Genomic DNA, 22,008 nt, shown 5'->3' with positions numbered 1-22,008 from the left:
AAAGGGAAGGTTCTAGCTGAGATTATGCTTAGTTTTCAAATAGACCTGAACTTATCAACTCTTCTACCAAAAAAAAAAAAAAAAAAAACAGAAAATACACTGCTTTCCCATGCAATCACATCAACCATTTTTTGCTGAGTTTTAGCTTGAAAAAGAGTTTAAGGTCTAACTAACGACTGTTACAGCACCTACATCAACAGCATCTGTCCTTACCTCTCTCTTGTCCAGTTTTTAAGGCCTGTTGTACTCTAAAACATCTCAGGAATAAAGCTGTCACTTCCGCGAGCTCATCCTGCACAGGTTTCTCCTTGTTCGTTGTTGCAGGCTACAGTTCTGTGCTGCTTCTCCCGCTAGGCCTTTTAATTTGCTTCCATCTAGCTCAACTCAAAGCACAGATGCTTAAATACAGAAAACTTTTAAAGAAACTTTGGAAGCAGCGCAGAAACAATCTTTCTGCCATCGTATTTTTTGCTAGTAATTGACTGCTTCAAACCTTCTCCCTTGTCTGGATACGTATAGTGCATCTGTATCAGCATTTTAGTTCAGATTGAGGGGAAAGGGGAGGGGAGAGCAGGATCACAGATCAGGATTGTGGTTTGAAGAGAAGCCCCCAACTGTCTCAACTTGGTCCCACCATGGTTCACAGCAGAGAGGAGTCTCAGAACACACAAAATTACTTTCCTGTTAGAGCAACTTAAACCAGATGTTCTCCAAGTGCACAACCACAGTGCTGCCTCTGCTGGTGGCCACTCAGTCCAAGAGACCAGAGCGGTGGTAGCCCAAAGTATACCTCCCCAAAACACTGCATGGGGGGGTCCTCAGCACCAACTGCTTCACTCCACAGGTCTGCTCCTACTGCTCCCCACTATGTGCAAGCGTAGACGCAGCCAAGCCGTCCTCTATCTTTGTTTCTTGGCTTGGAAGTCATGCTCCTTTCCAGAATCTTGCTACTGCTAAAAGGAGGAAGGCCATTTACATGCCACCCTCATCTCTCTGGTTTGTACTAACAGGGAGAGGAGAGATCTCATCTACTCCACCATATACAATTCTGGGCTAAGAAGTATTAGCCCTTATCTTTTGCCTCATAAGAATAATTTCTGAAGAGTATCGGGGAAAGAGGATGGGAATACTTGCTTATCAGAAGTGGACAGCACAGTCAGTGAGACCGCATGGAGGACACACTGCTACACAGCAAACACAGGCATGCACGTGCATGAGGAGGGCCACGCCATCTCCAAAGAATCATATAATGGAACATGGGATCCCAGAGAGAGTTCAGACAGTCCAAGGGTCCCATTCCAAACAGCTGTTTCAGCCTAGTGTACGATGATAAAACTGCTAGGGAAGCGCAGCCTTTTGTTATACATTTCCCAAGGCCTACAGTGAAGCCAGCAGAGAAACATGTCCCTTAGACTCCTGTAGCCAAGGTGACCCTTGCAGCAGGAGGAAAGTGTAAGAGTGTGGTATATCTGGAAGCTATAAAGCTTAAAAAGATATGGCATTCTGACTTCAACACTGTAAACTCTCCTCTCGAGTCTAGAGCGAGTTCTGAGCAAAGAAGAACTTCATCCTTTCATTCTTAAAGTATGCCAGGAAATATTGATGGTTTGCCATCCAGAAGGTTGGAGTCTTTGTCTTCGGAGAGCTCTTAAATTGTCTGGGCTTACTGAAACTGACAACGCAGACGCTAAGGACACAAGTGCCTTGGTCAGGCTCTAAAGCTGCTGACTTTTCTCAGATGCCTACTCAATAGTTAAAGGTCTCCTGTCAGATGCTACACTAAGTACAGGCTTAACCAGGAATCAAACGGGGCCACCACGGGAGGAGCAGTGCAGCAAATCAAGATCTTGTCCCGGACCCAGCTCTTGAGTTTTCCTCTAACTCATCTAGGCTTTCTCGTCCGACATGGCTGATGAAATTAAGTCAACTGATGCTGAGAATGCTATAATCGGAGGAGATTCCTCTCTGAAGACTCTTTTCTCCTTCTCTGTCCAAATAAAATTAATTTAAAATGTCAACTCACAGAGGAAGAAACATCATTAGATAACAGGTCAAAATACTGGGAACTAAATTACAAAAAAGTTATCAGTGTAACAGTGAGCAGCAGAGAGATCATTCAAAATCAGTTATGTGCTGCAGAGAGCCCCCTCTACCTTCCCTAAGAAAAGGGGTTTCTACCCTTAGCACAAAGCATAAGGAGAGAAAGATCATCTGAGGTCATCGGAGAACTACTAGCCAAAAGTCTCGGGGCGCAAGTGCACAAGAGTATATTGGAGCATGCCCAGAGACAATCACTAGAAAGGCCTCTTCAGTCTAACAGGCAAGTAGTACAACAAGATCCTAGAGATGGAAGGTGAAATGAAATAAATTCAGACTAAGAATAAGGCACATATTTTCTCAGAGAGGAAAATTAATCAATGGAACAACTGAGAGGCTTCCTTCCCCTTCATCCTGTTTGTGCGAAGACCTATCGAGTCAACCTGGGGGACTAAGACAAGGGCAGTAAGCCATCAGGGCCTGACTTAGACACAAGGCTTGAAAGTTTGAGCCTCAGAGGGAAGTGGAGGAGGCAGCAGAAGGAGCTGCTTGTCAAGCCAAGAACAGAGACCGCAGCTCTAGGAAGAAGGTGCAGAAATTGTGCAAGACAGAGAGCACAGCTCATAGGAGAGAAGGCAGAAAAAGGCACAGAGGTCTGGCAGCAGATTGTAACAAGCAGTTTGACTTCAATAGTCAGTTTGAGCAAGAGAGCAGAACTGCCTCCATTATAGTCTTGAGATGTCCTAACATGGATCAAGATGCATGCTTTATCTCAAGATTTAGTGTTTTATTTTTTAAATAATTTCTCCAAAAGCTGCACTTGAGATACAACCTAATGGTTACAGTTGAAACAGGTTCGATTTACAGACTGTTCAAAAGCAGAGTAAAGGAAATAATTTTGAACGACTTCACTAGTGCCCGAGTTTACTGCCTCACAGGGAAAACGACTTACTCCAAGGAGTCAGATACACTTGTTATTACATATAACCATTGTCATGGTTTGACTGATCATGCCTAAACCAGGTGGAAGGCATAACAAATTGATTTATTTAACCGTAACAAGTATACAGGTTCGGGGGGGTGTCAGTATAGGTGTTATCACCAGTGACAAAGGGATTTACAACAACATGCAATGATACAATAACAAGGGAATCAACAATAACAAGTGACAGGATCAATACAATTAACTAACCAATTAACCTACTATATAATATGTAATGGTGAACTATTTACAAGGATTTACAAGGAGCTCCACATAAACACAAAGTCAGGCAGTCTCCAAAGATCAAAACCGGATTACAAAAGTTATTGTGAAAGAAGTAAATAGCAGGTAAACAAACACCAGAGGAAATACAGACATAGAAAAACGGTTGATGAGGGGCGGGGGAGGGGGGGATGCCGAGTTAAAAATTCTGGATAGCAGATCAGAGATCCTAAGTGTTAGTACTGTCAAGCCACACTACGTGTGCATGCTCTCCCATGGGTACAAGATCCTTGATATTATTGAGCCACACTTTATATGTGTGCTTTCCCATAGTACAAGACCCTTGGATTAACGAGAGTTACAGGAATTGACCCTTGGGTAACCCTCAAAGGTCCACCAATACACTCATGTGTTCCCTATAGGAGGGGCCACTTGCCAGGAAAGCAGTGGTTAGATCCAAAACATTCTTGATCCAGCCTCCCGAACCAAGGCGGGCAAATCCTGGAGCAGAGCAAGTCTGTCATCCTTCCCCTTCTGTAGTCCAGCTGCTTCAGGTCAGGTGCTCTTACACCTGGGCTCCCCTAGATAATGATTTCAGCTCAGTGAGTGGCTTCAGCTCCTTGCCCAGCAACAACCCCTCCGCCTCTTCTCCTCTTCCAGCTCCACTCCAAGGTAGCAGTAAAATCACTGCTCTTTTATAGCCAAACTGAATTGTGGGCGTGGTCACTCACTGCCTAGTGCTTCCTGATTGGTCAGTTTTTGATTCTTCAGGTGACTAACAATGAGTTCTGGAACCTTCTATTCATTGACAGCTCCCATCTATTGTTATCACATGGTGTGGCCTCTCCAGTCATCATCCACTCATTTGGCAGGAATCTTTCAGAGAGCAGCTCTTCCCAAGAGGGGTCAAATACAGGGCAATCTAACAGCTGACAGGTCTACCCATTCTCGCCTATGGGGGTGTTGAACTACTACCAAGCATGTATTTTATTTAGCACTAGAAATGCTTGTTTTTCTTTTAACATACAGTGTTCTATATATTGGCCATTTACATGCCTTTTTCCTTTAACATGCTTGCTATATGCGAAAGTGCACTTTGGATATTGTTTTAATGTTTTCCTCTAGAAACATAGGCAGAAAAGGCTGTGCTTGAGTTTCTATTTGTTTGCAAAAGTCATATTGAAGCAAAACTGAAGGGCTGTTTTACTAATTGACAGGACTGCAGCCAAAGTGAGAAATTTCATTGTCCTTGGCTGGCAACATACGTCCACTTCCAGAAGTGGCTAACACTCCTTTCCTCTCCACCTGGTCCCCAGCTGCATGCTTTCCCCCCTTCATACCTGTTTGAGCCACTCCTGTTACCGCTCTCTTTTCTGTTTCAACCTCAAGGAGTCAGAATGGCAGGCACTGTAATGGGTTAGACCAACCCAGCTCGCTTGCGCTGGCCGCAGGATGGGAGTAAGCACACCAGCCACTCAGCTGGCCATCTCAGCCAGCAGCAACCTCCAGCAGCAGGGAAGAGGGCATAATTAGTGGCAATGGAGCACCAGTCTTGTCAGCCAGCCTAGCGGCAGCCAGAAAAAGGCAAGAGCCTCCACCCTGACTCCACAGTCCCTACTGCTGATATTAGTGTCCAAGAAACTAGGCTCAAAGGAGCTATTGATTGTCAAAGAAAAATGCAGCAAACTAAGTCAGCTTGGCAAGGTCTGAGATGACAGAACTAAGAAAATTTGCAATATTAAAACATATGGCTTTTAACCCCCTTAAACCCTTTTCTACCCCCTTAAAATGAAAAAAAATCCCACATCCATTAGAAATTTTAAATAGAATAGGAGCCATAGCAATCATGTGAAGCTAATCTTTAACCTCCCTGGTCTTGATTCGCATAATTATAATTGTGTTAAATGCAATGCCCTTTGATTCAAAAATATCACCATTACTGTAACGGAAAAAGTAATTAGTTTTTTTAATTAGTGAGAGATTTGAAAATGCATGAAAGGAAGTATTAATTTATGTTTTTCTTGAGCTATTATAATAAGCATATAAGAAAATATCATATACAGAAGTCACATCACAGTACAAATCTAGTCCTTAGGGCTCTGTTAAGAACTAAGCTTTCAGGTACCAAAAAGAGACATTTGTATATCATCAAAGACTTAATCTCCAATTGGACACAGTAAATGCTTAGCTCCTATTCACAAAGGATACACAAACAGTTTTTGGGGGGGAGGGGGCAGAAGCATCTGTTTCTTTCCACTAACTATCAAAGAATTGCAGATTATCAATTCATATACATAAATATCTAGATACAAGTAAGAAGAATTAATAGAGTAGTTCTTTAGAGTGATTCAACTTTTTTCTAAAACACTAAACTCTTAACCCTTCCACCCCACTCCACCTCAATATTTCATTGTGACTCCAGTATAAGTCTCTGTAACAGTGGAGAAAGAAATCCTGTGCATGTTTTACATGAATTTTTGCAGGAAGTGGCACAGCAGTTCTCTGCATTTTCTTTTTTTTTTTTTCCCCCCTCCATTAGACAAACTAGGATTAAGTGTGCTTTCTCAAACAGAAGTCGTCTTTGTGCTAAAAATCATCCTTCTCAGTGGGCATTTTTCTATCACAAAAGCTCCATACAATTTATAATATTTCTTGAAAGTCATCTCTTCTAAATGCAGATCCCAGACCTGTTCTGGGTGATTATGAAATCAAAGTAGCTTTGAATCATCTGGAAGGCTTTACAATATTTTCAGAAAGTCTTCCAGGCTAAAACACAGGTTAAAAAAGAGGCTTGCTCCAGGGCTGAAAATAAACGAGTTGAAAGTACAGCAAATTAGTTCTACATTATCTCCTATGTGGGAGAAAGTAATCCCTGATGTAACATCACTAAGTTTTATGTCATTAGCCTATTTTGAAATAATGCATTTCTGTTCAAATTAGGACGAGCAATTCAACTGGAGGACCTACTGGTACAAGACCTAGAATAGACTTATTCACTGAGCCAGGCTACAAGAAAATATTTCCACCAGCAAAGAATGAGCTATTCCTATATAAGAACTGTCAGCGTTTCGATCGTTTTATGGGATGGGTCATCAAGACGCTTAGCATAAAGGAAAATGTACTCTAGCACTTAGGCACCATACAAAACTAGATTACCTCCTCTTTTTGATTTAAGAGTGTGCTCCCGTCATAGAGCTCATTGCGCAGTAAGACTATCCGCGTGGCAGGCGATTCTGCCCTACCTGAAGCACTCTTTCTCTAAGCCTCAATCAAACCAACACCCTCTCCACAGCGAGGCAAGAGAAGAGATGTTCTAGCTGTTACACTCCATGTTATAGACTGCAGTCCTTTTTTGGGGGAGCTCTAAAGAAAGGGAAACTCAAGACAGCATGAATATTTCGTCAGCATCTGCTTGGGAAAGGGGAGGGTAAGGAAGGAGGAACAGAAGGGATTAATGGACAGTCCTAGATAGGCCCTATTTACATTTTGCATTTTACCAAATATAGGTCAAGTCTTTCAAAAACAAATGCAGTAAAGTTGAGGAAATTAGAACACTGATGACAATACATAAAAATCCAAGGCAATTCAACTGTGCTTAGATGTGCTGATGGAGACTGTTCTGCACCATGGAGTAGGGAACTCCTCAACGGAGATGGAAGCTGGCACAGCCAGCTGGAGTGGGAAGTCAGACAAGCTAACAGCAATAGCAGCTAGAAACTGGCAGTTAGTCACATCACAGGGCCAAGTTAAAGCAATGCTTCATTAATCAGTGTCCTACTCCAGACTAGAGAGAGGCCTGTGAGGGTAACAACCACAGCCCTGCTAGTCTGTCACAAAAAAAAATAAGAAAGGCCAAATTATAATTCAGATATTTCCAGGTTGAGAGAGGGGTATGATTTCTCATTTTTTAATCACACTTCTTTTCTCCCCTACTTTAGTGAGAAGCTATGTTTTGTAAAGCCAGTCTCTTTTGTTTCATCCTTTGCAAGCGGAAAAATGCAACTCAGTTGAGAACTCAGACTGATTTAATTTTGCCAGGTTTCCAGGGTTTGGCATCATATTCAGTTAAGACAGCTGGAATCTGACTCTCAGCTCTTCTTACTCTCAAGACTTGTTATGTCATGAGGGCAAACAGCAACAAAGGCGGCAGTCTGTTTATCTTGTCCTGGCTGCTGCATTCTGGATAGGAGCAGACAGGGTGAGACGGGTCCTTCCCTTTTAGCAAGAAAATATGGTGGGGCAAAAAAAAGGCTCTCTTCAAAGTACAAAGAGATGAGCAGCTTAGAGACTGCAAAAGGTACGCTTACTAAGGAGTCTCTACTTTTAGAGAGCCTTCAGCAGCAAGCAAGCCCAGAGCCAACTTTCAGAGAAGAAAACCCCCCGCTCTCTTAGACACCCCAAGGGGACGGACTATGTAGATTTTATTTCAAATCAAGAAGCCATTAAAACTGGAACAGAAAGGAGGACTGCAGAACAACAGCTAGTCCAAGGAAGAACACTGTTCAGAAAATGCACTTCCAAGCCTCCGTTTCATCTGCCTCGCATAGCAATCTTACATGTCTCCCTGTTTCAAGAGGCTTGTTCTACATTTATTTTCGGTGTCTCCAAAGAAAGTACAACTCTAAATATCAGAAGTGTTAGCATCTTTCAGTTCTCTCAAGAAACACTCTGATCCAGAATCATTTCAGCCTTCAGATAAAGTATGTTGCATTTCTGGAAAACATTTGACTCCCTCTAGGAATGATCAAGAAGAGTTCCCTATTTCTCTGCATCGTTGCCAATAGATTAATTTATCAAGAACAATGAGCTGCTCTGTCAGAGATCTTAGGGGTGCATTCAGAGATAAAGTTTTAGAGGCAAATAATAAAACATGAAGTCTCTCTTGAAATAGAAAACTGTTGTGTCCAACCCCAAGTCTACTTCTTTATCACAGTACTGATTAGAGATGGGTTACAGACCAAGGATGTGGAGCAGGGACTCTTATCATGTAGAAAACCCCTACCCTTTCCTACACAAGGGCCTTCCAGCAGTCAGTGGAGAAGAAAGAAATTCCTTGTTCCCATTCTCAATAGCATCAATCTTTATACATAAACAAGGGCCAACAAAGCTCTGGTCATTTCAGCTGTAGCAAGTGGGTTCTACAGGAAAATACCACCAAATATTTCTCCATGTTACTAACTCTTGCAATACTCCATACATCGCAGGCTCCTGACTCTTTTTCTAATGCTGTCTCTGCTGAAATTGGAAGATTACAATATAGTTTCATTGTCATACAAGGGAAAAAACAAACGAAAAGAAAACAAATGAAACAATTAGGTTTCAAGGAAGCCTTATATTTGAGAAGATTTTGAAAAGGCTCAAAAATCAGAAGGCGAAAATCATAGCTATGCTTTTTTTTTTTAAACACTACTGAAGGCTTATTTTTAAGTGAAACAAAATCATAAGCAAAAACTTATCAGTAGTAAAATACTTGTAGATGTTCTACAGGCAAATTCATTTGCCTGGAGAAGTAGAGAGAAAAAATAAAACAAAAAGAACCAGAGCACTAGAGGTTATTGAGGTATCTAAAATGAGAAATAGGAATTCATGTTTCTATGTGAATTCTCTAAATTTTTTTTTTATTACAATACATTGCACATCATGGCTCTAAGGTCTCCAATTCTGAAATTATCCCTATGACTTAACATTTTAAAATTGATCTTGACAAGTCTGTCAACAAGGGAGGGGGGAAAAACCCAAATTGAATGCCATTGATTTAACTTGAAAACAAGGGTTTTCAGGTTCCTTCATCACAGTAAACACGCAAATGGAGCTCAGCTGCCACTACATAAAGAAATGAGACTTGAAAATAAGGCCTTGCTTCACTAGGCATATGACCCTGGCATATAAAACAGATATACTGTGACAAAGATCTTGGACTTAATGCATTTGCGTATGCATCAACGACAGCACTACTGTGCACTCTTCTGTTTCAAACAAAGCCGGCTTCACTGTCCTTAATCTCCAGTTATACTGCTGTCCTCTCCCTCATCCTACATAGTAAAAAGAAAAAGGAAAAAATGGACTAGATAATTAGAGATTTCAAGAGCTTTCGCAATGGAACTTGGACATTAGAACTTCCAAAGCAGGGCTCCTAGAACTTGCACTGTTTTAGAGCAGATCAACAGCCATACCACACTCACGGACATAAAAACAGGGAACTGCTACAAAATCTGCAGAAATAGTATTCAAACACCGCAGGATCTAAGGTCACCCTCACTAAAGCCAGTCATGACTTCAGGGCTTGAAATTACATATATGAAGTATATGCTCCCACACTTTTTAAAAATACATATATTTAAATGTTTGAAGAAATGGGCTTATGCTCTCACTTCCTTTTTAAGAGTTAACTTAGACACTAGCTTAGAAAGTGCTTTAACCTATAAGCCACCTCCCCACTTGCTACCTTCAATCAAAATATTTAGTTTCGATATTACTTTACAGCATGTTTAATCTGATGTCTTCAGTTTACAAAGTACAAAATGCAATTATTCCATAATGTGACACTGCCTATTAGAAATGAAAGAAATACAATTTAATTTGAATTGTATTACTAATTTGCATCTACACGTAACTTAACTGTTAATTAATACATGTATTAATTAGAGTTAGAGCAAGGGTTCTTTCCGTATTTAAAGTGCACTTCTGCTCTAACGAGTGACTGCTGGACAGAAATCTTGCAGATTCCATATTTCTCTCCCAAGCAGTGAGATAAGAAACAGTTTGTGTTACAAGTGAAAGAGCTTTTCCTAATTTCAAATCCTGAAAATTCCATCAAAATTCAACAGGATTTGTTACTTCTCATAGAACTAAGACCCCAACGCAGACGAAAATTACATTTTTTAAAAATCATCTCTGATTAAAGACACCGTGCTCATCTGAGGTCTGGATTTTCAACGACTAAAAAAGTATCACACTGAGTCAAGAAGATGGAGCAGATTTTTACAAAAAACTGTTTTAAGCTGTTTTTCTCTTTTATGGAGAAGCAATATATGGCTTTGCAATTGAGATTTTTACTCGAGGTCTTCATGGGAAATAGTTTACTCTACAATGAGATAGAAAAACTCAGTTTTTTTTAAGCAGGTAATTTGAGAAAGTGTGAACCCACTAATAAAATTAAAGATTAAATCTCTACTGATCCAGGAGAAGCATTCAATAACTGACCTTTCATCTTTGTGTTTATGAACATAAGAAAACTATCCATATTACTAAAGGTAAAATTCCTGTTCAGGCTTTCACTGAACCACCTTGCAAAAACCCAACACAAGACAACACTTCTCCTCCTCCTCATTAATGCCTTACAACTATTTAACTTCAAGACCCTTGGTTTCACCCAGCATGCACTGCTAGACCACTTGCATTGCTATGTTTCCCAACCTCTAAGAAAAATCTGTGTCTGGAAGGACATGTTTACGGTATTCTTGAATAAGTGAGTGATTACAAAAAATGAGTAAGAATAGAAAAGAGGTTTTCATGATTTCAGAAGATTATCTAACATGCAAGTAAAGGAGGAAGGGGGAAGCTTGTCTCAGTCTGTCAGGATACCACCACAGCCACCTAATACCTACTGGTTCAGGTCAAAATATTCTTCTCTCACAAGGGTCTTACATCTCCATCTTACACTTGAGTCAAGTTTATTCCTGTTTACTCAACCAGTAACAATATACAGAAACTCAGCTGCTCTCAGCCAGCTAGGATGATTATCCAGAGCAGATCGTGGATGCAGTCTTCTGCTTCTCGGCCCTTTCCGCGGACACTGTCCAACTCCTCTGGCTCCCCTGTAGTCTGGTCTGTTTCAAAACTTTGAAACAGAATCCATCTCTTACTCTTTCATTTTTGTGGAAGAGTTTGAAGGCATTTTCTGTTCTAACAATGTCTTTGTCTAGAAATCAACTCACAGGAACAAAATATATATTTGTGATAGACTGGGAAAGAAAATTTCTGGAAGTCGCAGCACTTTTGCTATTTCTACAGGTACTGCGAATACTGCGAATACCGTGACAACTTTGTCCTAGGATGTCTTCTGTTGTGATATTTGTTTTCTTTATAGGAATTCACAGTTTGTCCGATTTTCACATCAGCGTTATCACGTCAAATAGTGCTGTACAAAAAAACCTTTTCAAAGATGGCAGTACCAGTTTTAATAAAGTTCCTGTATAATCAAGCAACGTCAAACAGGGGTAGAGATTTGTCCTGTTTATGCGTGCCAGAGAATCCTTTTAATAATTTTGTCACCGTCTCCCACAAGGTCAAGAGACTGAGTCTCTCTGAAACATGTTTATAAAATCGCACTTTAAAAATCTTTAAAAATGCTTATACTTGCAACAATTAAACGATGATAGCTGATACTATCACATTTCATATACCACACAACAGATACATGGATCTCATCATTAAGATCACATCTGGCAGTTGTGTTTTCTGTACTACCTCTATGTATAACCTCCTCATATGCTACTTCTGGAGCACCTAATACCCAATATGCAATTTCCCCACCTAGATGAGAAATGTGAGTGTGTGCACATGCACACCACTGTTGGAAGATTCTAAAGTCCCATCAAGCCAATTTACACATAATATCACAGTGTCACATTTTTCCAACCTTTTATTTGCCACTTTTTACAGCAGTATTTGTTTTGTCTTAAAAATAGTCATAGTATTTGTACTTGACAGATATTTCACTTTCCTTTGTTATTCCCACACTTCAATTCAATTCTATTTTTTTTTATTTCTTTTTCCCATCTTCCTGCACTTCCATACATGCCTAATTAGCGTTTCCTTCAATAAGGCATAACATCTAACACATTTTCACAGTCTAAGAAAAAGGATCTACGTTCCCTGAATTATAACAGCCTTATTCTTTCATGAAGTCATTTTCCTTTACATCTAGCAAGTACGAATCACTTCCCCAATATATATAATCTACACTGACAATAGATTTGTTTATCTCAGTGCAATTCCTGACCATCAGGAAGGAAGGTTGTGTGCTGGCAACTACTGCTACCTCCACATGAAAGATTTAAATACAGCCCTTCTCATCCTCAAGTTGCGAGCAAAACGCTGGCTGTCCTCCATATGGAACACACGTGTCCTCCCAGCATCACTGGTCTCCCTTGTCAAAAGCTGCCTTTTGCTGACGAGAAGACTTGTCTGGTCACAGCTGCAACGCAGGCAAGTATTTTGCAGGGAAAGGTGTGCACACTGCATAGATCAACAGCCTGCCTTTCCCAAAGATGTGAGATAAGGTAGCAAATTAGCAGATTTTCAACATTATACCCTAAGACAGCCCACTCTGCTCAGTAGTGGCATTCGCACCAGAAAGAGAGATAAGCTGAGTGAACTAAAAACAAACCAAAAAAAGTATCTTCCTTTCTGAAATCAGGTATTTCTTACCTGCCATCTTGTACATGACCCCACACAACATTAGCTTTGGCAGAGATCAAGGCCAAGAGAGCAGGACTAACAGATAAAGTCACTGTAACAGAGAGATGTTGCAATATGTCAGCCCTGGGGAAAGGAAGGCCGGAGAGATTTCTGTGCGTATCCTAAAAGAGTGACAAGTCTTTCAATTAGCTCCTAGGATGTTTTAGGGTCACTGTGTCCGAACAGGTAGGATGGGCAGAAAGAACTGCTGGTAGATAGCACTGTGCTACATAATTCAAGTGTGGGTGGGGGACAACTGGCTTGACAACCGAGCAGCTGAATCCATCTGCAGTGGCAGGCAGCCTTCCTGGGAGCAATCAAAACGGATGGTTTCAAGAAGCCGAAGGTGGCCCAGAAAACCAGGAAGCAAGGTCCTGTCCTGCACACCTTCCTGATGGCAGAAAGGCAAATGCAGCATAACTTCTGGCACCCATCTTAATTCACCCTCCATTCCTAGTACCCAAATTATAGAAAGGCTGGGCATTGCATAGTGAAACAGGCCATGGAAGAACTGAAATCAGGAAAGATCCATTATTCTCAGATCTTGCACAGTCACTTTTACTGCCACTTTCTTTTAAAGTGCAAGGTCCAGAGACTCTGCAGCAGGAAAGGGCACCAGCTGGTCAGACCTGCCCTGCTAAAGATTTTTCTAGCAGGATTTTTTTCTGTGAGATAGATTTCCTGGCAGCGCTGCTTTCAGATTTAGCCCTGGGTTTGAAGGTCACGCAGGCAGAGCGTCAAGAGATGATTTAATGAAGACACGTTTAAACTGCAAAGTGCATGGGATACAGAATTTTTATCCAGTTTGCATAGCCCTTTAGTTTGACTGTTTCCAAATATAAGTCACTCGCTACTTTACTAATACTGAAAGCTTTGACCAAATGACCTGTGCCAATGGGAAATATGTATCCAAATTCTCATACAATTGGAAAAATAAAGGAAAGTGTAAAGATAGCACTTACGTTTTTGCTCCATTGATTATTTTTTACATCTGTGAAATGTGAATCTGTGAATTTTTTTTACATTTTTTTTTACATTTTCACATTGAAGTGTTAAAAATTTGACACAAATTACTTTCCTTACTGAGGACTTGCACAGCATCAATCTGAAGTTCTGCAAGTTGGCTAAACACAACAATATATATCCAGCTCTCCCAAGATAATGAAAAAGCTCCTTAGGTCTGGCTCAAATAAAACCCTACCAACATTACTATGTTCAACAGCGTGTTTTGGATTAATTCCAGACCAGAGAGGCATCTCCAAAGGAATATTTTTTAACAGAAAATAATTATTATACAAATAAAACATAGCTCAACAGGACATAATGTAAAATCAAAGCAATACTATGAAGGGCCAATTGTATTCTGTAACTATCCTAGATTCAGAACATAAAATAATATTTGAAGCTTTAAAGAACTGCACTGTGTAAGTAAAAGAATTTATTGTGATTACTCTTACTCTAAAGCTCTCTTCTTCAGTTTAATAGTAAGTAGCTTTTGAACATTTATTTTCTCCAGAAGTCTGGACAGCTTACATAAGAAAATTTCCATGAAATGTCAAAAAAAAAAAAGCGTTAAATATCCACAACAAGGCTTGAGATAAATCAGCTTTTGTACCACTTTAATAAACACACAGCTATCTTATGATGTTTGGTAAAATAAACAAAAAAAAAAAACAAGAACTGCAGATGCTATCATAATAAAGGAGTTGCAAGCCAAATCAAGGCAGAAAATCCCAATTTGCTTCATTAGGATGGAGATCAGTAACTCAGGCTCTGATCAGAAGAGACACAGAATTTGCAGTTCTGTGTTTGGCAAATGTCAGAAATTGCAGAAAAAACATGCAATACTAAAACAAGATTAGCTATACTGACATTCAGACAAATACTTTGAGATGTAGTCATTTACAGAACGCAAATCACATATAAGTTGATTATTGTACATTATTACACGCTGAAGCTAGCTGATACCATGAATTCTGAGTCTCAAGTACAAGGAGTGCTTGATGTCACGTTTTAATCCTGCTGTTCTATCACTACTCATCCTGTATCAATATATTTTCCGTCTCAGAATCACAGTTTAATGGCAGTTAATGGCCTCATCTCTTCACTCACTGAGACTACTACTAATCAACAGCTTGCTCCAGATGACACTTAACTTTGTTGACTTCTACATCAAACAGCCCGTGCCGATAACTAAGCAAACGATCGTCGCAAAAGACACGCTAGAGGCTTCGCTGCATTGTGCTCCTCCTCACTGCACTCACATTTTCTTACCTCAGTCTCCTCTGTGACAAACCCTAAGTTTCTCACTCACCTGTCTGTAATCTTAGGTAACAAAATGGCCAAACAAACTCCTGAAAATTGTTATGACAAACCCCAGATCTTCTGCACGTACCACGGTTCCTCTTTTTTTTTTTTTTTTTGATTTCCATAGCAGTTACTATTAAAACACAGATACCTGGGCAGAAAACAAATGGGACTTTAAAGAAAGGAAATACCAGATACTGCTCCAGTACATGTTACAGTTGAAAACGCTGTGTTTTTAAATGATGAATGTGCTGTACATATTCCTCACCAACAGTACAACTTACAGCCAGAATAATATAGGACTTCTCACTGGGGAATCCACTTTGCTCAATAATGCTTCAAAGAGGTTTCATATTACTACAACAGATGTGACCTGTACCTCTATACTTGGTCTCGTCTCCCACAATACTCTAACAAAACCAGCCAACGAAACTGAAAACCAAAAGCCAACAAAAGGCTTTCAGGTATTCCATAAAACCAGCTTGTAAACAGCAAGCTGTTTTCAACCACAGATACAAGGATGCTTTTTACCGGAAAGAAACCCAGTTATACTAGTACCATACTTTAGACACGTTTAGATACTTGACAAAAACAGTGATCTGGGAACAGTCATCATTGTCCTTATTTATACTGCTTCTACATGCATGTCGTGCATGTTACAATTTGTGATTTCTTAAGCTTTAAAACTGTTTCAAGCAAAGCCGATAGCATCAAGAAGTTCACCCATTTGACAATTTTGTTGTCGGTCGATAGTCTTGGTGCAACAAAAACTCCCAGGGAGTTGTATATTCTACCTTCTTCAGAAACCAATACAGTCACTGAGTTGCAGCCCATTAACTCTAGGAAGTATTTTATGCGCCACCAAAAGGAGAGAGAAGAGAGGTCCATGCATCTAAACTGGCTTTCAGTCATTTCCATTCTCTTGTTAAGTGGAGAAAGCAAGTGACTAAAGCACACCTATTTCCTTCTATTTTCCAAGTGCTCCAAATCTGAATAATTCTGACATGCCACTTCACAGTGCACCCAAACTTTAACTAAACACAACACTATCAACACGTTTGACAAACCAAACATGTTCAACTTCACTTCCACTGAAGGGTTTATTGAAAATCATCCCTGGAAGAAAGGCAGAGGACTATTTTTCTGAAGTCTGGAAGGCAAACAGAGTAGGAAAAGCACAACGTAACAAAGAGCTCTGCAGGGAAAGGAAAGATTATGTAAATATAGTCAAACAGACCCTTCCCAATCTGCAATTTTACAACAGGGAATAAACTGCAGGGAGTTTGACTCAACCTACAGGCGCTGCAGAGTGGGTAGAAAAGGTACAATTTCCAGCTCATGAAGACCTCAGAGTGAAGACAGGAGCCTCTACCTGATTCAGTCTTGAGAAGAGAGCACCTAGACACTGCGTACCACGAACCATTCTGCTGCATTCTTCTCTCCACGCACCAATACACACAGCGAGTCCGCACCTCCTGCAACAGGGCAGGCAGGCTGAAGACCACTGGAACCGTTTCCCAGTTTGCTGCTGTTAGAACACACTCACAGAGAGCTCCAAGCTCTGTTCCAGTACATCACGTCCTAAATACTAAAGGACCGCAGTGGTCAATTTAAAAAAAGAAAGCTGACGGTTTGAAGATGTCCGACGAGAAATGCAAGTCTCACACAATGCTTTGCTCCTTCCTGTTTTACAATTTCATTTTATTTTCTACTATTTATTCACTGCTTTCATTTTACTATTATACTTATCCCAGAAAGGTGATATGCAGCAGAAGTAGTGTTTCACAATCTGAATTCTGAAAGTTATCAGTATTCTGTAATAGAACCATTTCTTGTTACATGTTTTTACATCTTCCAACACAACGAGGCTCCAACCCTGACCTTAGCCTGCTGGCATAAGTACAACATAAATATTAATAAAAACAACAAATAAGCAGGGGAACTGTGAATGTATCAAGGAAATATATCTTTTTCATAGGTCTATTCAAAGTCTGTAAGACTCTGCTGAAACTAAAGAGTCTGTCAGCTGTTTGCTGAGTTGCTACTAGACCCCCTCCAAGGAGGGGCTCAGACTTTCAGAAACGGTGACTGAACAACGACCGCAGCAATAGGTGGAAGTTTGCAAAAATGCAATACATGTTGACAGGCCAAAGGTTAGTATCGCTGCCTTTTCACAGGTTATTCTAGAGACATAAAAATAGGCTTATAAAGGTTAAAAGCAGAAAGATATTTCTGAAAATGAAATACTTGGATTTTAGAATGCGTTCGTGTCCTCAGTACTGATTTCTTTGATATTATAGCTATTTAATTCTTTCTCATACAGCAAAAACCACTTTCTCTGTTGCTGAACTATAGGTGTCTTGTGGCAAAGCCTAAAGCCTATAACTTCTACTGCTACCATTTTATAGTGCTTACACCAACCATACATCTCTCAGAGTCTGTAATAAGAAAAAACCAATATTGATTTTCACCGTTACTAACTTACTTGCTTTGTTATCAAGAGTGCTTTATCCTGCCATTGTTTTTCCTTTCAACGTTCATGCTTTTAATGCTACATATAGCCCAAGTAAAATATAAGAGAAAAGAAACTAATTCAATAGAAGTCAGAGATTTAAAAGTAAATCTGACAACTGCTGCATCTCCCAAGGTGTAGCATTTCTCCTAATATTTCTCTAATGCACATAATTGGGATTTGTTCACTGTAGTGCACGAATCCCAAAGGGCACTGTTTGGAAACTGAGAGCCCCTCAGTAACAGAAAACATTATTATTAAAAAAAACAGGCAAGAGGCTACTTCAATAGTGAAATGTGCAGTTTAACTTAATCATCTCAGCTTCTAGCTAGACTTCAGGATCTCAAGTTAATCAATTTCATTATGAGAAACAGCTCACGGTAAAGGATAATACAGAAAGAAGGCCTCAAAAAAAAAAAAAAAAGCAGTTTTACTACTTGGCTTTACTGGAGATTCAGCTGTCCTACGCAAACATGGAACACACTGGTACCCAGCTATAAAAGGTAATATTCTTAACTCAGCAAGGCTGATTTGCCTTTTAGATTACAAACATTTTGGGGGAGATATTAACAATAGGGACAAAGCTATTCCTAATAATTTTTCAACACAGTAAATTATCTTACCACCAAATTTTTGTAAAAGAATTGTCCTTTCAATATTAAGCAGAGCATATGTAAGTCACTGCAGGATCAGGACACAGATCAATTTACAGTGTCACAGAACTTTTTTTTACTCACCATACTGTTTCTGTCAGCTTCACTTATTCAATGCTCCTTTGCAGGCAAGAGGAACCGTGTTCCCAAAATCTGTCGATTTTCTTGAAGATCCTCAGACGGAGGAAGAATTGCACTTCAAATACCAGATGATGGAGACTACTATGGAGCTTTTTTCCTAATAAAATAAAGGAGAAAGGTGAAATAAAGAAGAAAGTGCTGTACAGCTGCACAACAGCCAAAGAAACAAGCGTTAATAAAGAATTACTTCTTCTCAACATATGTCACTCATTACAAAAATAGCTTGTGATAGGATCAGATCATATTTTAATAACATGAAGCAAGATGCTGCGCCTTGCTTAGATATTTTATTCAGACTGGGTCTGACCATTTTAACATGAATTCTAACTAACAAATTATTTCAAAGGCAAAGTATCAGCATGGAGCCTCAGAGGGTCCAACATGAACTGCATTTTACTTAGGAATCTACAGTAATACTTTGGGACAGGTACACACTAGAACAATGATACTGCAGATTAAGTTGGCTCTTCAGAGAAATTTTAAAGACTAAGAACTGAACAGCCAGTTAAATGTAAGCAGATGATGTCCAAATGTAACAACCAAAAATCTGGATACTCTTGGCAGACTAATAAGGGGCTAAACACATGCTAACATCTAGAAGCATCCTCAAGAGTCCTTTGCCCTTCCCCAAAACAAACGCGCAACCACCAGAGGCATGTCTACTGAAGAAAAAGGGAGACATTTAATGTTGTTATAGCTAATTCTTCATGACTGTACATTCACAGAAGGCCAACCGATTCATTGGCTCCATGTGCAGGGAGTAAAGAACAGCTTGACACTGATGGCTACTGCTTGAATCTCAAAGCAGCAAAATTTGGTACTGCTCATGAATTTCAATTCTGTGCTGGTCTTGAAAAAGATTCAGTTTGACTGCACTGACAGCTACTCTCAGCACCTCACTGGAGCTGAGAGCAGGTCTGGTTATCCACTTTCTGTCAGGAGTCGCTTCCACTCGTATTGCAAGGTTTCACCACTGCTCCCAGCTATCACAATCTTCTGATAATTATTGCCAACAGCTAGTGTTTTTTCTGAAAGGTCTAGAACTTCAAATCATGTTATCATACAAAAATTGTAGCTCTGTATACAACCATTTTTTCCATTGGTGGTGAAATTAAAGACAAAAATAGCTGAATATAAGTTATTACAAAGCATTCATCATTTTCTGAAGTCTGCTCTGAGTACTAGATGTTCAGTAATGAAATGGAAGTTTCCACAACTTCTGGAATATGTATAATATATATATATTTAGTCAGAAAACATCAAAAAAAGACCCTTTTTATCTGGCATATATAATCTATAGATTTCAAGATCAATTACAAAATGCTACAGAAACACCAATATAAGAACAGAGATACCTCACAGAGAGGGAAGTACCAAACTAGTATCAAACCGTATCTTAAAAGATGCGCAATTGTTTATTACACAGAAGACCTGCAGATTACTATTTTGATGTGTGATGTCAGAAACTATACTTACATAAGTACTGGAAATGGGTTATTTAAAATGACAGTTAAAGGATTGTTTTTGTCTAAAAGACTCAAGGAAACTCAGTTTCTGTGTTAGGGCTTGGCAGTATGCCGTTCCTAACTGCTGTTTGCTGCACCTAGGAGCGAGGTCTTCCCTTATGAAGGAGGAATATATGAGCCAAGACATATATAAATAATAATTAAAAGAAAGAAAGAAAGAGAGCGCAAACTATGACTGAACAACCGTAAGGACCGTCCAACCGGTTGTGGCAAACTATCCGTTCAAATCTGTGAATACTTTTTCCACTGTAGTTCCTACATTCATCACCTGTACATTTGCCACTCACCTCAGGGCATTTTTTCCACTGTCTATTATCAACTGTACCCTATTGCTACCAATGGGGCCTCTGCTAAACGCAGGAGCACTCAAGTGGTGCATGAAACATCATTTCAGGGTCTGACATCTTTACGCATCAAAACAGTTCATATTTAACTCATGCATCTTTCTGCTTTCTTCCCCTCTGCTAGTGTTTATATAGGCCTTTCCCAGGCCAAGCTCACAGGTATTTCCCAACAGATTCTCCATTTATCTCTTGCAACAAATTCCTCCTCAAAGCTGACCTTAAGTCTCCACGATCTGCTTCGGACAATTCTCTCCTACTAGGACTGTCTCCTCCCTGCTGGTGTCAGGTAACCTTTGAGAAAAGGTGCAGAGAAACACTTGTGGGTGTGAGTAACAGGTCACATCATGATGCTTTTTGCTATGCGCTCTGTATATGGGTATTAGTAATATTTAAGTATAATTCATGCTTTGAAAAAAAAAAAAAAGGAAATACTGAAATAAGTTTAGAGAAATTGAGCTTTTTTTTTTTTTTCTTTAAGATCAAAATATTGCTCAGATCACTTGGTATCCCCTTTGGATTCTAAAGGTTTTATGATTTTGAAAAGCCATCAAATCCTTTTCTTTCTTTCCATGGTATTTTGCTGGGAAAGATATAGAAAAATTACAATATAAACTGAATGCAAAGTTAGAACATGTCAGAAACCTGCAAAAAAGTGAGAACAGAGCCATAAATAACGTACATTATGGAGACAAGACACAAAGCTGTAACAGATAAAAATGTAATCTCTTTTCATGGGTATCATTTGATCCCCTGTATTTCTTCTTTACCGAATGAGCAATGAAAATAACAAACAAAAAGATTCTTAAGACACCACTGTGAATCAGTCAGCTTGCAGTCAACATTTTCTCTCCTCCCTGACTCCCTTTTTCTTTCTTGTATTTGAGCACATGACAGAGCTGGTAACTGGAATAGCGTAGTTACTTAGAAGCTACTCAGAAAGCACAAACATCACCCCGAGTGTAGTAACTAAGGAAGAGAATGCAAGTTTTGAAGTGAGAATATGCTGTGCAGCTCACTTGATAAAGGACTGCTTACATAGTAGAAAGTTATTCTTACATGTCAATATTTTGATAGGCCAAAACTGTTATCTAAGAGAAGTCTTCCCATTTTATCTCAAGTTTGGAAAGAGTATAGTCTTTATAAAGAATAATATTAAACAAGTTGGAAATCCCTATATTAAGGTAACTGTAAGTCAGGAAAGACGAATGTACATCTGTGACTCATGAACTGCACGACAGTTTTAAATTGCTCACGAAATTTTCTTTCAGAATTTTATCAAAACACTGAATGCTGTTTTTTGAAATAGCACAAGATGTAGCAGCATATTTCGTATTTTGAAATATCTAAAAGTTGCTTTCTTTGAAGGATACTTAGATTTCACATAATGCAAAAGTTACAATAGATTTTAATTTAACTTTTGGAAATTAAAGAGAATTGAAATTTTTAGTTTGAATACTGTAGACAGCACTTGATTTCCAAAAGTTATGAAATGATATGTAGTATGGAGAATAAGAGGGAATGACTGATCACTGTCTCTTCTAAGAGAAGAATTAAAAGTACAGTTTCAAAAGTAACAAAAGGAAACACTTTTTCATTTCACATAGAGTAAAGCCATGGGACTCCGCACCTCTGGACGCTAGGTGATTTATGCACATTTAAAAAGCAACTCATCAAATCCATGCAATTAAAAAAAACCATAGAGGACTAGTAAGTATGAGTTTGCACCTCTGGCCTACAAAGTCCCTGGCCCATAAATTATTAGAATTTGGGACTGAAGAAAATACCTAAGTTTAGAATTTCAAACTTTCCTATCAAGCTCAAA

General features: G+C 39.4%; 1 protein-coding gene across 1 annotated transcript in view; it reads right to left on the bottom strand.

Annotated features, from left to right (window-relative positions):
• The window catches only part of PCDH15 (protocadherin related 15), a 1,072,490-nt gene extending 1,052,069 nt beyond the window's left edge, over positions 1 to 20,421 (bottom strand). Inside the window, exons 1-2 of the mRNA XM_068951042.1 lie at positions 20,404 to 20,421; positions 18,260 to 18,413 (exon numbers count right to left, since the gene is read on the bottom strand). The gene's annotated coding sequence lies outside the window, so the exon portion shown is untranslated. The remainder of the gene's footprint in view (positions 1 to 18,259; positions 18,414 to 20,403) is intronic.
• Between the last annotated feature and the right edge of the window lie 1,587 nt (positions 20,422 to 22,008).

The sequence above is a fragment of the Struthio camelus genome, chromosome 7 (assembly GCF_040807025.1).
Source record: "Struthio camelus isolate bStrCam1 chromosome 7, bStrCam1.hap1, whole genome shotgun sequence".
Lineage (NCBI taxonomy): Eukaryota > Metazoa > Chordata > Aves > Struthioniformes > Struthionidae > Struthio > Struthio camelus.
This window is presented reverse-complemented; position numbering and strand designations above follow the sequence as displayed.